The sequence below is a fragment of the Mastigoproctus giganteus genome, chromosome 6 (genome assembly GCF_048544385.1).
Source record: "Mastigoproctus giganteus isolate SK-2022 chromosome 6, ASM4854438v1, whole genome shotgun sequence".
NCBI classification, from domain to species: Eukaryota; Metazoa; Arthropoda; class Arachnida; order Uropygi; family Thelyphonidae; genus Mastigoproctus; species Mastigoproctus giganteus.
The window spans coordinates 116,459,128-116,476,836 of NC_143580.1; the positions used below are offsets into that span (position 1 = coordinate 116,459,128).

The window sequence follows — 17,709 nt, forward strand, 5'->3', positions numbered from 1 at the left end:
GTCAGAGACCAACCTTACATCTTTTTGAGCCGAAGTCAAAGGTTGTCCAGCCTTTCTTCCAGTTTGGAAAATATAAGTTAAACAAACTGAGTTGAATGAATCAGTCCGGCTAATTTAACATACAATTTTGCTGATGGCTGTGCCACGATTTTTGTTTAAATATCAAGACATCTTCATCCCGATGAAACACACATCTCTTAAAACCTTTCTGGGCCAGTTTAGTCGAATTGTTTCTGTTGTTTATATTCAATCAACCCAACCAAAGTATGCGCCATTGTATTGTCAATAATGTGATTATAAATTACACAAGTTCTGAAGGTCACCTTGGCTATTTGCATCATGAAAAACCAGTTTTCGGGGCATTAACCTGTTTCTCTGAGATGGATTCGAACCCAAGACATTTGTACTTGACAGTCATTACAAACGCCTTCATGGAGGCTAATTTAGTCAGGCCCAGCAAACGAGTGAGAAATTTTATTTCTGGTACCGCAGTATTTCAAAATGCGATTAAGTACTGGAGTGGACACTGTCTAAACACCACGACTCGGAAATTCAGGAACATGTTTCTGTCACCTAAAAGAGAAATGTCATGGAACCGTGGCAAATTAGTTCACGTGGTTCTAAGCACATTGGCAACCTAATTCATCATTTTAAGTTTCCTGTGTCATAACTGAAAGCAGAGGAATAACCAGAAAATGAAAGATTTCAATATTTTATTTTTATTAGAAACTTCTGTAATGTTTGTAAATTGGGATTTCGTTTATGAGGGGATACAGAATTGCCTTCATCCCTCGTGCCCTTGGCAGTAAAGTGAAAAGTCGAGTAATGCGAGGCGCGGCGCTGTTTTGTCAAAAAGGGAAGCGTGATGCGAAGCATCGATTTGCTAGGGGCATCCACGATAACACGGCGAAGCTGTTAGTGGGAACAGAACACGAGAGAGATTTTTAAACAAGGCGATTGACCAAACACGAACAGGTTACAGAAAATGACACGAAGGTTTGTGTCTGCGGGATGTATGTGTTTCCTACATCCTGCTGATTGCGAAGTGAGAAGATGAAGTAAGAAGGACCGTGCTCTGACTCAGGTGATTTTGAGACTACTTCGTGTTGGATCCACCAAACTGGTAAGAATTTCCTCATCACTTTGGTAACGCTTGAGCGAATTCCAGATGACAGGTTGAAAAAAAGGATTTAGTTACAATCTAATTGTGGTCTTCGCCACAAGACGAGTCTTGGAAAATACTAGTCGGTGGCAATAACGCAAGGGGTTATGCAAAAATAATCATCATCGGATGTTAAGACACCATCGTTGATTGATCGTGTCAGTGTTCCAGGAACAAGAACTGAACGAATCTTCTTTTAACCCTCAGTGTATCTTAAACAAGTTTTCACTTGTTTAAGATACACTGAGGGTTAAGAGAATATAGCATGTGAAGCAGCCCTTAAACAAGTTTTCACTTGTTTAAGGGCTGCTTCACATGCTATATTCAGAATCGGTGACGTCATATGATCTTCTTGGAGGGGGTGAGACGGCTAAATGCAACTTAACGAAACTGCCTGTCGAGCGCATTATTACGTTCCCGATTTTACAGTTCGTCGTGCTTTTCCTCTCCACGTGCTGCAATTCGAGTTTCAAGACTCCCCACGCTTACGTGTTTCATTTTCTTCAGTCCCGCTAGAACGACGGGATTTCTCTTCCAACTGCGGAAGCCACTGCAGACGTTGTTCACTAATTACCTATATCCTCGGGCAACCCCTTCTCTACAAACAGACAGACGACACCACGCGCCGGTGTCGAGCACAGAAGTCGCTGTCTGAAGACTGGCAACAACGAAAAGGTTTCATTACACTATCGGCGAAGATGAACAGCAACGAATGTGCGTTGATTTGGCGATATTCGGAATCGGTACGAAACATGCCACGAATAAACACAGGAAGTGCGTCACACCTATTTCCTGTTTAAGTTACTATCTCTTTTGTGCACGGAGAAAAGATGAAAACTTTCATGCCCCAGTTATTCTAATTTGGAAGTTGAATGTCAACAAAGTATCTTAATTATCCCTTACAGAAGGAATAAACATACCCTTAATGCATGTACAATTATGAACATTTATTATTTCATTTACGTTTATTTGTTCCAAGTGATCATTTTCTATTGAAGTTATTGCAAAATTAGAGTCGTTGTTGACACATTTTCGATTGTAAATGATTTTTCATTAATTTTGAAAAATCCGTTCGCCCGAGGCAACTGAAACTGGTAAAGTTAGAAAAATTCTTAATGCACTTTAAAATTATATTGTAATACTTCAAATTTAATAATATTGTCTTTAATATAAACCTGAAGTACTGCAAGTTCTTCAGATAATGCTAAACCATCGATATCGGATTCATTACGATCAATGTCACTTAACTCAATATGTAAATGATTTATTAAATCGTCATCTGACCATTTTTTTAAAATTCAGAAATATTATAAAACATTTTAAATATTTCTACGTCTTCTTTCATATTTGTAAACCTTTCAGTTAACGAGAAAATGTGCGTCTATAATTTCATTTTGGATTTGATCACCCAAATATTTCCTTTTACTGAAGAATTTCTTCTCTTTAAATTTATCTTGTGTACTTCAAGATATCTCAAAATTGTTTATTAGGTGATGCTGGTCAACATTATTTATGTATTCCACCGCATTTTCGTATATTCAATCAAGTTACAGAGTATTCTGTTTCGAGAAACGATGTTCCACGCTCTCTCTTAGACTCCAAAGATAATGGAATGGTTTATTCATTTTATACTTTCTACAAACGATTTCTTGATGCCGATATGAATTTATTTTTTTCCATTAGAAATGCGAGGACCTATATTTATATTTATTCATTTAAAAAAATCATAAATACAAACTTGCTTCATTAAAAAAAAACAAGATAAACGAATGCTATTGCAAATCAATGTAAACGAAACAATCTCTTAGAAACATCCCCTTCAATATTAACATTAAATTCATTCTGACATTCAAAATTCAATTCCATCGTATACTGAAGGCAACCATGATTTAAAGATTACCCATAAATCTTTAGATTAATCTATTTTGTACTCCGCACTGGGTAGTTAATAGCTGAATTTTATCAGCAGAACCAACAACTCTGGAATTTATTATAAGTTTAAGGAAGCGCCATGGGAAAATTTTATAAGTTTCTTACTGATGGAAAAAAAAAAGGGGAAAAGAGAAGATGAAAAACTGCTCACCTGAATCACCTCGCCGTCTGGTCTCATGCATAATAACTGGACGGAGGCTCTGAGGGAAAAGTGGATCGCGATCTTAAAAGTGCAGTCTCAGCACAACCGAATGTTTGGGGTAGAAAGGAAAATGGATTTTGCTAGGGAAATATTCAGCACGGCAGAAATTGGACGCCGCATTCAATCTACGTTGACCCTTCAATACATCGTTCTATCTTCCGAATGCCGCACTTATGGGAGCAAACTCACCACCACCATCTGTTGACTCTCCCAAGTATCAATACGAGCTGGTAGAATTACAAAGGGGCAGGCTAAAATTACAGGGCAGACCTGCTTCAGACTGACACAAAGAAAACGATTTGGATATTACAACGCCATTATAGAGCAGGGACAGTATATAGGAAACCGCAGCGATAAAGCAAATACACCAAGTGCGCGCACATGTCCCTTTAAGAAAAAAGATTCATCTTCTCATGTGTCAATTACTTAATTACATAAGGTTTCAAGAATCCAACAATATCTTTTAGAAATTTGGTTCCGTGACACACATGCTGTATTTTACTAAATAACACAAGTTCTATATAAGATATACAGTTTAATATTTGCAATTTTTGGATGAACCTTTGTGGATGAATCTTTGCTATTTTTGAACGAATCTTTGCAGATGAATATTTGCTATTTTTGCATAAATCTTTGTGTTGCCAGTTCGTATTCAAATTGTGTGTAAAATGGTTAGTTCTCATAATTTTGGACTACGTTACTCTTTTAACGGCAGTTAATTTTTAGCCATTTTCCTCCATCATCTCTTCTCCCCACTCTCTTCTTATTCAAATTCCATGTTTCGTTTATTTCCCTTTCTCTTCTACATAATGCATCCATGTACAACTCGCTATTAATAATAGAGCTATTGGCTTATCTTTTCTCAGATTGCTCTGGGCTGTAGACCAAAATTGCATTTCCTTGAAGTAATGGAACCTCGGGTGTACAAAGTCTGATGCCAATATCGTTAAGTGCATAAAAATCACACAAGCTTTTTAGAGATCCGCTATCAGCAAACATATTCCTTTTTTTTTTTTTTTTTACAAAAGTCAGAGAAGCATCCGGTTCACTTATATGGCGAGTCAGCCCAATTATCTCCAATTTCCCTACTTTAATCGTGTTTCATTACTGTCTCCAACACAAAAGCACATTTCAAAGAACTGTATAGAAACATCCATTCCAGCAAGATGCAGTTTCTTTTGTGCTCTCGGATATAATGTTCTAAAAGCTGTTATTCTAACTGCAGCTGGTACTCCCATTGGTCTTAGTCAAACGACTAAATAAAAGTAGATCTATCCTCCCCTCTCAGACTGTCTAAAGTAAATGGAGGTCGAACTTTAAGAAAAATTGCCGACTTAGGAAGACCTTATCCGTGCTTTATAAAATGATCGTTTGGGAGATCCCATCCTGTGTGGTTCTATCTACAAAGCGACAGTTTGGTTGGATATAACCGTTAAGTTCCGGGAAGGAGGAAATTGTTCCCCAAGCACCACAACAAGTGTGGCAATAAGTTTTAGTTAGGGGGAAGCCTTCAAACTGATGACTTTCAGCCCTACTTTGAGCAGGCAGGTTTAGTCTGTAACTTTGAGGTCGAATAACAATTGTCCTTGTATATCTTTGCCACGATCGCTGAATTTACGAATGTCTAAGCAAAACTCCTTGGGGATCTACATGGTTCAAACGAATAACGACCCACTAAAAATAAAAGTTGTGCGCTATTCTAATATAAGATTAACTGTCACTTTCAAATTACATCCCTTAATATCACAACCCGTTTCCACTGTACCGAAATTTGGTGTTGCCTTTAATGCAAGTACATCGGTGAAGTAAAGGTAAATCGCAGAATTCAGCAGAAATTAAATTTATCATCCGTGTTAAGGTACGATAGGTGGAGCTAAGGTCAAACACCAATATTCGCAGAATTAAAGATCACGAATTAATTCTCTCATTACGAATTAATTGTAACGAGAGAAGATTGAAGGCCTCTCTCAATTCGCCCATTTGATAAGTAATTAATTCTGAGACTGCAGATGCTCTCATTTGCAGTTAAACTGCCTTAAAGTTGCTAATGTTCATCAAAAATTTAAAACAGTCACTCAGGCGCATACGTCTTTAGTTCTCACCAATTACGGGCCAATCAGCCAACGTCTAGGAAGATTCAGAATGATCATCCTGACTGAAAGAATAATGGATGTCTTTAGCTTCGAAATTAGGCTGGGTATTAAATAAGGATTTTAAACTACTCGCACTAATGGAATGCATCGTTGTATCTACAAACTGAAGCTGCATCAATCGTTTTAACTGTAAAAAAAATTGTGGAAAATGGAAATCATTGAATTACAACCAATATACTATGGCTAATATCAGAAAGCAATCTGTACGTGATAAGAACATTATGGTCGCCTACAGTTAACGTAAGTTTATCAGGAACACTACAACGCTACGAAATGTACTGATAAGTCAAAGTCCTATACTTTTTTATACTGTATCTTATATCGGAAATGTCATTTGAGGAAACAAAATGAAACTGAGCATGCGTGCTCTGAGTACAAATTACAGGGGGAAGACAAACAAAAAAATAAGTTCATTTTTAAGTCTCGTCTGTATTTTTATTTTATTTTTCTCGATGTGCCAAGCCGTCTTTATCTCCTTTTTATCTGCCGCAATATTTCGCAGACCACGTGATCGTTTTTATCCCCCATGCTGGTCTCTATGGACGATGAAAATCGAATCCTTTTCCGAAGAAAAGGCAGCCCTTTTCTTTCGTACTCCAAGCCGGTCTTCAGAAGGAAGTTAAGGCAGCCATAATTAAACAAAGTAGAACTTTGAATCCTTTTAATCTCTTGCCACTTCGCTGTTTTGTTGTTTCTATAATCTCCGGACTTAAAATCAAATCTTTCAGCTTTACAAGGAGATAAGAAAATCATTATTTAATAGGCGGTTTGTTCCTTTATTAAATCTTCGGTGTAAGCTGATGCAGTTTATTTGCCAAAGTTTAACTGCATGGTGATTCTGACGTCATCCAGACAGGCTCGAGGCAATCTGTTGGCCTTTAAATGAATCTGTATGCAAAAATTGATGGGTTTATGCAAAAAGTAACACAGTTCGCCGATAAAATTCGTCTTTTATAGTTTTTTCTTTCTTCGTTCGTGAGTAGTGAACGAAAGGTTGCTTTTCCAAGCAGGTATCAAAATGAATTTCACTACGATTGTACTGTAAACTGGGTAGCTAAGTTTTAAAATTTCATTTGAATTGTATAAAGTGCCGATAATGGATGGCAGAATTAATAAATAAAGAAATAATTAAGTTATTTAATTTTTCTTAATGAAATACGCATAGAATCAATTTTTATTCTAGTATCGTGTAGCCCATTTGGGATACTCGTAGAGATTAATGGGAGAATATACGTAATACAACTGTGTGCTCTGTATTCTAATTTAGCTACTTATAATCCCCATATCAATGTTTAAAATGGACACTAAGGTTTCGATTAATTGACCTTCAAAGTCTACTTTAAACATATTAAACTCGCTGTAATTTTGATTACCAATTTTATAACGTTGACTTCTTCACTGAACCCTGCTTTTCGGGACATAATAAAACGGAGCACTCTCGGGAGTGCTATCCCCTTTAATACGCACACTTTGAAAGAAATGGTAGTCTTCAGTATAGAGCCCTCTTTTTGAAATCAAATAGTCATTGCTCGTGATATTTGCCCTCCTTTCGCAAGTGGTGCCACTATGCATAGGTTGACTAAGCCGAGAGTAACCCTAAGTTACTGTCTGCAAGGATCTTGGAACTCCACTGCAAGATGTCGTCGCAAGCATTTGGATAAAATCGTGTTTATCTTTGATAATTCCCATCTAACATCAAGGAAATGGACTATTACTGGTGGGGGATCATCAAATGCTGTTGCGCTGTGGGCGTTCTTTCAGATATAAAGGTTTTCCCCGAAAAGGCAGCAACAAAACGTCAAAGTTCTTAAAAATCCACCATCCCCCTCAATTCTGAGCTGTTCACATTCTCTATAAAGTTGCTACCATAATATTTCTGTGCTCTTGTCTAGGTAGGGTATGATTCAAGAAACAGCAGGGTAGAATTTGATACGTTGGTAATGGTGAGCTCGCTTTCGCTAACAAACCTTCTCAGTGCAAGATCGCTTCTACTTGGTAGTGGTAATTTAATTCCAAATGACAGTGGAGTTCGCTACTACAACCATTCCTCCCACTTCCTCGTGTCCAAGGAAACTTCATTTGGAACTCAAGACTCGTAGAGATCTCTACGTATTACGTTACCATAATTAAGGGCATCTCCTTAACCTTTCCTTCTTACTCTCATTTACGCGATATTCGATTCTTTTTCAAGGCTCCCCATACTTACTGTAATTGTCTCTCTCTCGGTTTTTCAATGGTTTTGTTTTACTTTCATTTGTATAAGAGGTACCACCATTTGTGGTACCTCATATCTATATTAGCTTCCCTCTCTTACTATCTTTTTTCCTCTTCATCTGTGTTCAACTCCCTGGTTCCACATATTGCAGGCCTTAATTATGATGTTGTACGTTTTGGATTTTAAGTGGGCACCCTTATATCAAACAATCCTCATTATGTCAATATTTATTTATTTTATTTATATCAATATTTAGTATCGCCTGCTGCAATCCTATTAGGACGTGGTTTAATTGTCATTTTAAAATGCAGAGCCCATAAATTTTCTCTTGTGACAAATGGCAGTTATGTCACTTGCCATCTGATTTGAAAAGTTTGGATTCCAATCTTGTCAGGAACTTGAGACTTTTTCACTTAGGGCATCACAGATTTATGGTATCACTAAGTTTTTCTCTGCACCCGAACCATCCGGCTTTAGAACAGACATGGCGCATTAATGTCTGATGGTCTGAGTTATCAGGAGAAATAATTCCACACAACCATTTATTGTTAATGTATTCAATATTGTTTTATTTAGTGTATTCGTCCACATTTCTAGCCTGGAGAAGGCATTGCCATTCATATATCGGTGTGTTTTAGCAAATAAAACACTACTAATAATAATTATATCAGTTAAATAATAACTAAATATCAATAATCCACGCTGGAGCTGGTCCTTCTGTCAAACTGGGTCCAAGCATTAATATGATTGATGTCATTTTGAGGTTTGCCTACTATGTATCGAGCACGAGGCAGATGTGTAAATGAAGGACTTTAAAAGAAAAAGGTCAGTTTGCTGTGACAGGTGAATGGAACGCTTGCGTGAGGTGAAAGTGTACAAACGGAAGACGTGAAAGCGTTTCAAACTAAGAAGGATCTGCACAAGAACAAGAAGTTTTGAAATCTGACTTTTGACATCTCAGAGTACTAGTGGAAAAAAATCAAACGAAGAGAGGATCTTTGGAGTTATAGGTAAAGAGGCAACGGGAAGATTCAAGCAAAGTATAGTGAAGGTGTTTCCGATGTCCCGAATCTTTTTTTATGTCGGAAGATGACAGGAGAGCAAACTCTGAATAGCTGCAGCATCTAAACGACGTCACTGTCAGAAATCCACGTTAAGTGAAGGATTGAAAGCAAGGCCGAAACTACTGCCTGGTTTCTTTGAACGTTTTCTTTTGGAGGGGAACTTTTTGAAAGAGCTTCATAAACTTGGGAAACACAGCCCCATCTTTTAGTACGTGGAAAGAAACAGAAGCAACTTTGGGAAACGTAAAAACAATCACGTACCAAACTATTATAAAACAAGAGTGAGCGCAGACAGAATGTTACAAAATTGTGCACTGTTCAAAACGCTTTTTAAACCAAATAAAATCTTAAAAGTTGTACGTTGATTCTGTATGCTTCCCACTATCCCGAAAAGGAGGCATTTAGCGTTATTCATTTAAAGAATGAACCTCCAGAAAGGACTTAAGAGTATGCAATTCGACTTTCCTTCGAATAAGAAATTTGGTCCAATGTTATGTAATAGATGCAATGTACCTTGCCTCTTTAAATAACAATATTTGTTTTTCAATTAATGTGCTTCAAACATGTTGTACACCGTTGCCATTTCATCACATTAAACTGCTTGCATATCTTCACCATTATGTGCCTAAAATTGCGAAATGTCATCACTAGCTGGTGGTCACAGAAAACTGTATTCTGCGGAGCAGTACTCTACACTCAGAATTAATTATGCAAAGTGCAGCATCATTATGAATCATGCCAACAAAGCAACCCTATATTTTCCACGGGAGACAGTTATGTTTAGCAGATACCTTAAAGAAGCTATTTTCAAACTGAGACCCTCCTCACCCATATTTAGACTTCTGTTTATCTGTACCCTTCCTTTGCTCTCTGGTCCATGCTGTTCCTCTGTGGGAGTCCATGATCCACAGGCGAAATCGCACCTGTTAGTGAATGTTTGTGGAATTTAACTTAATTAATAATTGGGTGATTTGGCCCTGGAATTTCCACTACATAATACAAGTACCAGGGTTGTTCAATAAAAAATAACCGTACTACTTGCTATTTCTTGCTGAACTGCGGAATTTATAAGACCAAACCGGGCTGCGCCCCATAGCAACTGCGCAGTTGAATTGTGCGCAAGGTGTAACCTTGGTGGTCGTTCAAGTTTATACCTCTTCAGTTTCGCCTACGTAAAAATGGACATGAAACGCGAGGCACAGTATGCTGCTATCAAATTTTGTCATCGCCTCAAGAAAACATCAGCTGAGGAGTATGAAATGTTAAAAGAGGCTTATGGCGAATCTACGCTTTCATATAGTACAGCTCGCAAGTAGTTTAGAATGTCTGAAGATGGACGTAATTCAATCACAAAGACCATCTTGGAGCTCCAAGAAGATCGTTGTATAACAGTAAGGGAATTGGCCATGTATGATAGTGATGTCGTTTATTGGTTAGTTCTACCTCGGCCACCAAATCAAAAATAAATTTCTGTTACTGAGAATGTATAAAAAAAAAACCTATCATGAACAAAAAAAAAAAAAATGAAGAAAATCTATCATTTATCGATGAGGATAAATGAATAAATGATTCATCGTCAGTTCATGTTGTGATATAATTTCATTCTTATGTATTAAACTATTATACAGGATATTTTATAACACGTGAGCTTTACTTTCAGTATCGACTGAGGGCCAAAAAATAATACAAAGAATTCATATAAACAAGTGTCTGATTCTGAATAGTGATGGGCATATTTCTTTTGAAATTTAAAAAATGGCCACGGAGTTTTCAATTGCAAAAACGTAATAAAATTAAATAAGAATAAGCAAACACATACCTAGTAGCCCGTTTAGTCATACTAGGTACATATTTTCTTATTTTTATTTATTTTAGCACATAAGAAATACCCTGAATGCAATTTCTTAGTAGTCCTGTCGAGTCCATCCTGGAGAAGGATCTGAACACCATGGCAATGGCGCAAATAAATCATTTCTAATCGTTGTAGTATTTTCTAACATACACTTTATGGTTTTAATCCCCTTCGGCCCCATTCATGCGACGAATATTTTACACTTTTATCCCAAACCACCACTTAGCTCACCTAAACAATTAATCTCCTCCGAAAATAGGATGAAGGAACTATTGCTTTCTACGTAATCCGAATACTGCGGACTGTGTTCGAATCTCATTACCAATTGTAGAATAATATATACGTGATGAAAGGAGACCAAGGTAATTCCTCTGAAGTTTGATACCATATAATTTCATCACGTGACACTCCCCTATAGGATTAAAAAGATAAAACTAAACTGCAGCCATTATCAATCCACTGCAGGATGGAACCTCCTCAACAATTCAGGTTGAGGGAAATGGACCATAATCTGCCACGCTGGTACACTGCGGGTTGGCAGATCGACTGCATTTAGCAGTAAGCGGCTTGAACCCCGATCTACTCAAAGAGCGTGTGCTACTACACTCTCGCTTCTGACCACTCAGCTCTGGAGCCCCACAGCATTAGCACATTCTAAATTTGCACTTTCCACTTAATTGGAGAAGGAAACCTACAATTCCATAGGAATAGGAATAGATTCTCCGAATTTAAGATGATATTACTGCTGTTATAGCAGACACTGTACTAGAGGGATGGTATGCCTATAAAAAAGCACTGTGGTTCGAAGCCGAAATGGTTCTGCGCGCTGCTTAATGGAATGCATTAAGATTAAGTCTGCTAATGACTACATATTCTTAGAGTAATCAGTGTTTGATTATATGTGAATTTAGAATATCGTTATTTGGGGATAAGGTTTGACTATTAATGTTCAAATGCATTCACGAACGACAACAGAAATTAGCACCAATTCAGTCACTCTTCAATGAGTTCCTTGTATTAGTATTCATCACAATCAGTTCATCAAGCTCTACTTTCGCCTAACCTTACTTTGCACAGAAGGTGGCAATGGTTATAAGAAAGCTCTTTAAAAGTATTTAGGGATCTCCAACAACAGTGAACTATGTTCCCGTTGGCCATACGCAAAGTAGGAGTAGCAATATAAGTGTTAAGGAAGCTCGACTACCATCGGTAGAAGCCACCTAAATTGCACCACCCTTGTAAAGTTAAATATTTCCATAATAACTCCTCTCACTATAGGTAAAATTTTGTCATCTCAAGGCACTGTTGCTTCATCATGTAAAACTAGGTTGATATTGTGTCATAATTTCTGTTTAGAGTGGTATTGCATCATCATCATCTTTATAAAAGCGTCCGCCTGCTGCTATCTGTCTTCACTTCCTACTCAGAAGCGGTATGTCAACAAACATCCAATTAAAGCGTAATTATTGCTTTCGATAGGAAGGGCATTACAGTCGAAAAGTCGGCTGTAACCAGTCTACTCTGTCAAGGTTACTTAAAAAAGGGACGTGAGCCGGGAGATGTCAAAAGAAAACCTGGAACCGCACTGAAACGGGAAGTACTGCAGCACAGGACAGGTTTTGAAGCGTCTACGCCTCCGTGAAGGTCTTGAAAGTTCCACAGACCTAATACCCATGTGAAAGGAACATGCAAGTGATAGAACTGTCCGACGACGCTTTGTGATGAGAGGGATGAAAGCATATTGACCTCGTAAGAAGCCCTTTTGACAAAATCCATGAGGGAAATACAACTAACACTGGGCTTACTATTTGGACAATTGAGCACTGGGGATACGTGATATTCTCTGATGAGTTTTGAACTCACCACAGTAACTTCTAATTTAACATTAAAAAATTAAGTGATCATATTTATCATAAGCGACTTTCCGAAATGGATCTTTTGTACTGAATAGTTTAAAGAAAGCAGCAAATGCAATTTATCAATGCAGCTAATGCACTTACGCAACAGTAGACTGCTAAAGAGCAGTTCTCGCACAGCCATTTACGAAGTGGAAAAAATTAAGGTAATTTAAAATTCTAAGTTAGCTACTATAAATGAAGTCCATCAACGTCTAAAGTACTGCGCAGCGAATTATGAAGGGGAGTTGATTTTAAACATGGCATCAGTAATGCCCAGTACATCTAAGTGAATCCATAGAACACTGAATAGAGTTTGCCCTTCCTACCGAGTATTCTGCAGTTTCCTCTTCCGAGAGACGAGCAATCATTAAGTCCTTTTAGTTGGCGCTAATGAACTCTCTGTGGTAGCCTTTAGTTGTGTCCATGTCTCGCCTTACAGCCATAAACTACTGTTAGGGTCAATAAAAGTGGAGGAAAAATTTAACGGCATCTCCCTTGGCATCGATGTTGGAGCGATTTGGTCCAGCTGTTCTTAGCTTCACAAAGATACTTTCCATTAAAAACGCTTTACAACCATCAAATGATGCGTGAAGTCCCCGTTGTGGAGTACTAATCTTTGCCATTAAAAACTCATCGATCGTTTTACTTGGGAATGCGTGCCACTAACAACGTTCAACAAATCTTTCTCTTTCTTTTAATTGTTCATCAGAAAACTGTGCGCATCATTCGTCATTGCCGACAGGTTTCATGCTTTATGATAGTAAAATATTTCTAGAAGAAATCTTCCTATACCATAAAACGTGCATTTCACAGTATTTATACTTCCTTCTCTACAATTGGGCAATATCCGTGAACTTCATCTAATAATAGAATTTAAGTTATTAAATAAGTCACGAAGAAACCCACACGTGCTATCCTTTTCATTTCATTTAATGTAAACGTGAGGCTTCTTTACGTTTGAATTATCGAACATCACCGCTTCTAAAGCTCCCGGGGATTTCAATTACAAATGGTAAATCAGTGATCTTCTGAATTCTTAAAGGAATATCCGATTATGTATAACGCTACGTGAAATCTGAGCGATCGGTGATAGAATAAAACGCATTATCTAGCTGAGTTTCTTTTTCACTTTCCAAATGATGTAAGGTAAGACAGATGCACCAGAAAAATTCTATTTTCTCTTCCTTTGCGACTGATGCAGTACTCGTATATGTACAAGGTTAGACGAATCCGCAGTGGTGGTTTGTATTTTAGTAAAACGACCTTGCTGTTGTTTTTCCATGGTTAAGAAACCCTCTGCTTTGATGTAATGACTATTGCTAACCGGATGGTTGTAAAATCATTGATAAGTTGGCATATTCAACGTAGAAATGAAAAAAAAAAAATAAATAAAAACCAGTAGAAATTCGTCCAATAAGACTTTTATAATATGACGGTATTCATAATTTGTGTCATAAATTATCTTTGTTTTACAGAAATACAAGTATGCGCAACGTTCTAATCACGGCAAAAGGGCACCAGAGGTTTAGAATTAGGTAAGATACGTTCTGATCAAGAACAAGAGAGAAATTGGAAAATATAATCGGAAACTGTAAAACATCTTGAGATCTATTGCTGAAATAAAGCAGTAATTCAATATAGGACGTTGCCTCCCCTCTTGTCCTTGATTAGATGGATGCATTCAATAATTTCAAAAGTAAGTGAATAATATTAACTTTATTTCCAAAAAGCATCTAGAAAATAATATAAATCTACAATGGATCACCTATAATAATAATAAGAAGAAGAAGAAGAAGAAACAAAGCTATCTTCCATTTTCGAAATTTCAAGAAACTTTTCCTATATACTAGCATAATCATAAGGGGGAAGGGCTGTTTCATTTGTATGCTAACTTCTCCCCAGTGTACAATTCTTTCAGAGGCGTTCGTGCAGTTTATGCAACAGCTGTTTTCTTCTTTGAAGTACTCAGAAAGATGTTTACCTCACGCACAGTAGATACATAAGAAAAGAAAGGTTCTGCATCACGATTCTTTATACATTTTGTAACAGGGCGGTTAAATTTCTACAGAATACCTTCTGGAGTATCACCTCGCGCAGTCAATCGGTTTAAATTATTAACAACTACGCGCAATGAACTTCATTCCGTGTACTGAATTAAAAATGAGCTACCAGTGAAACACAATATTATTCGCGCACACAATGGTCGACCAGGCCATTCTGTACGAAACAAAAATGCATTACAAGAAAACTTTATTAGTTACAATAACGCGGGTCGGAAAGTACGTTTGGGTTTATGGATATTCGCTGTAAGAGGATATCTTTGTACCCTAGGAAACGTAATAAATTTTAAAGAGGAAAATTGTTTCTATACGTTTATCGTGTTTCTTCTGATCACAGAACATCTGGAAGGAAACATAAGACATTGAATATTCGCAGTGTAATGGAATTGCTGGTTGCAGAGTCGCATGAAAGAGGACGTAAACTGTGGTTGATGATGGACCTAAAGCAGCTAAAGGTGTATTTTCGAATTTTGAAAGGCTTGCTTGAGTGAGCTAAACGAAACGTTGTATGAAACGAAATTCGACAATCTGATATAGGTTAACTTAATGATGATTTGACTTAGTAAACGTAATTTAATCAAATATATTTCTTTCTTTTAAAAGACAGTGATAGAAATACAGTACACCCGTAGTAGATAAACAGCGAGGAGGAGAAATGTCAGCATCGTACCTGAAGCAAAGCACAAAGATTCAGCCAACCAAGAATTTTCTGTGGACGTTTGCAAAGCAAACCTTATCCTTTTTTTTTTGGAGATTCTAAACTGCACACCCCGGGGATGGAGAGCCAGAGGCAGACCCCTGAAAAGATGGATATAGACCGTAACAGGCCACTGCGTAATACTGGACAGGAATAAGCAGCTTATCCTTTTGCATACCAGTTTATGACGAAAATTCGGTTACATAATGCATTTTTCGTTCTTGGGTGCACACACTCCACACACATCGAGCTCTGTAGCCTCGTTTAAGGTGTCTCATGTCGATGCATGTTACATTAAAGTATATATTTGTATTACCACAAACATTTTGTTCAGTATATCCCCGCATCTTCAGAGCTATTCTTCTTGAGGCTATAGTTGTGATATTTCAGCAAAAATTATCTTCACTTCGTCAAGCAAAGCTGTTATTAGGAGAAAGCAGCAAATAAATGCACACTGAGATGTACTTCTATCAATTTCGTTTTCTGCCAACTCTTATAAATGGCAGATGCTTAAAGGAGTAATGTTTAGTCTGTTTTATCCATCTTTTCGACTAATAAAACTGAGAAGAAACACGTGAAAGCGGATAACCTGTTATATATCTTCACAATGAGTAAACACCTCATGAATTCGGCTCACATCATCGTAGAGAAACTCTGTTCAGCATATGTAATTTACTGACCCCAAGTTTCAGTTCCCAAAGGTGTGGTTTGCCGATATCAATCGAAGCTACGCAACGATATTGAATAGTTCGTTGATAGCCAAACACGATGATGCATGTTTTTCATCGGTTGGTTCCAATCAGCACTCAGAGCTACTGTGAGTCAAACTACATATAAATGTTTAAACCAATATTTTATTTAAATTTTTATGAAGTATTGGGCCGCGTGATTCTAGTTTAAAAAAAAAAAAGGTTAGATTACCTAAAATCTGAAATAATGGATTTTTTTAAAAATTAGTCGCGCGATGTGACCCAAAACAGTAGTTTTTTTTAATATCTCCATTGTTGCTGATTATAAATAAAAGTGGAGAAGATGTGTTACCTCTCGTAGTATCTTTTCTCATTAGTCGATATTACCACTTATACACTGATTTCCAATCATGGCGATCAGTCTTCTTTTCTTGAAGAAAGCTACATAAACTTCTCTAATGCTTCAACCAGCTCTTCTTTTAACCCATTTCTTCGATATTTCTCTTTCAACGCACGTGCTGTTTGGCCTTTCTCTTAGGCTAAATAAAACTGGTCGCCATGACATCAACTTGTAAGCTACTGTCTACAGCAATACCGAAGTACATCTAAAGTCTGTTGGTATTTTAATTCCGCTCACGTCGCGTCTCGCGTTTCCGGTGCCATGTCTGCATCATTTGATATCTTTACATCCCTGCTGGAAGTTGTTCGGAAGTAGTTGGATCCCGTTACAACCCTCTGTGATCCACGTGATTTGTGCGCCGCTAGCCCTCTTCTATTAAATCGTACAAACTGGAACTATGACCCGTTGATATTACCGGGGGTTTATCTGTGCTTGATATTTCCCTGCGGGCAGTCCTGTTACGCTATCGCGTCATCTCAGTTGATTCTAAATCACAGCTGCAAGCGTAGTTTGTTGAACCGGATATCCGTTTTTATAATAAATCATTAAAGTTACAACTTTGAGAAGTAATTTATTTTCTCGTGATGGGTGATTACTTTATAGTAATTGTTTCTTAGCGTCCTGAGGCAATTACGATCTTTAATAACGTTACTGTTCAGAGAAAACGAAAGAGTTTTATTCGAAACGAAGTGAAATATGATCGATCAATTTAATTAGGGAAAATTGCTTTGTTAGCGGGTCTCTTCAGATATCAGCGGAATGCTTTGTGGAATTTAAACGAAGTGGTTTTTAGTTTAAAACAGGCCAAAAATATTCCCTGAAAAAATATTGCATGATATTGTTTAAATGCTTTTCTTCATCAGTACTAACTACGTAGAATTCAATTTAAAAGAATTACGTATAATTATTCAAATTACTTTTAATTGAAAAGATATTCCCCGTGTCATCCAGAACGTTAACAGCAACTACACCGAATTTTTCAAAGCATTATTAGTAAATTAAGTATTAGAGAATACCGAATTCGGAATCTATAATTTCATCAATGTCCAGCTTTTTATTTAAAAGAAATCCATTAACGGACTAATTGGATTGCTGGGTTGCCTGGCTTTTGAAATTCTTAAAACTATTTGAATTAGGCAAATTAGTCTTATTAAAAAACAAAGAAAAATGGGCGACTTCAATGTTTGTAGTCACCGATTCGTGTAATTTATCAAGAAAATGTCCTCAAAGTAACTGAAGAACCATTGCTTAAACATCCATATATATCTGTGGTAGAAGTTTGTCTTGTCAGGGTTTAAGTGAGATTTAAAAATCGCCTTTAGGATCTTTAGTCACGAGAAAATATCTGAGGAAGCCTTTGAAAGGTTTTGTTCCTGAAATAATGT

At 37.2% G+C, this 17,709-nt stretch overlaps 1 protein-coding gene across 3 annotated transcripts in view; it reads right to left on the bottom strand.

The window, feature by feature from the left end:
• LOC150084525 (protein king tubby 1-like) overlaps window positions 1-17,709 on the bottom strand; it is a 310,610-nt gene that overhangs the window by 133,434 nt on the left and 159,467 nt on the right. The window lies entirely within an intron of this gene.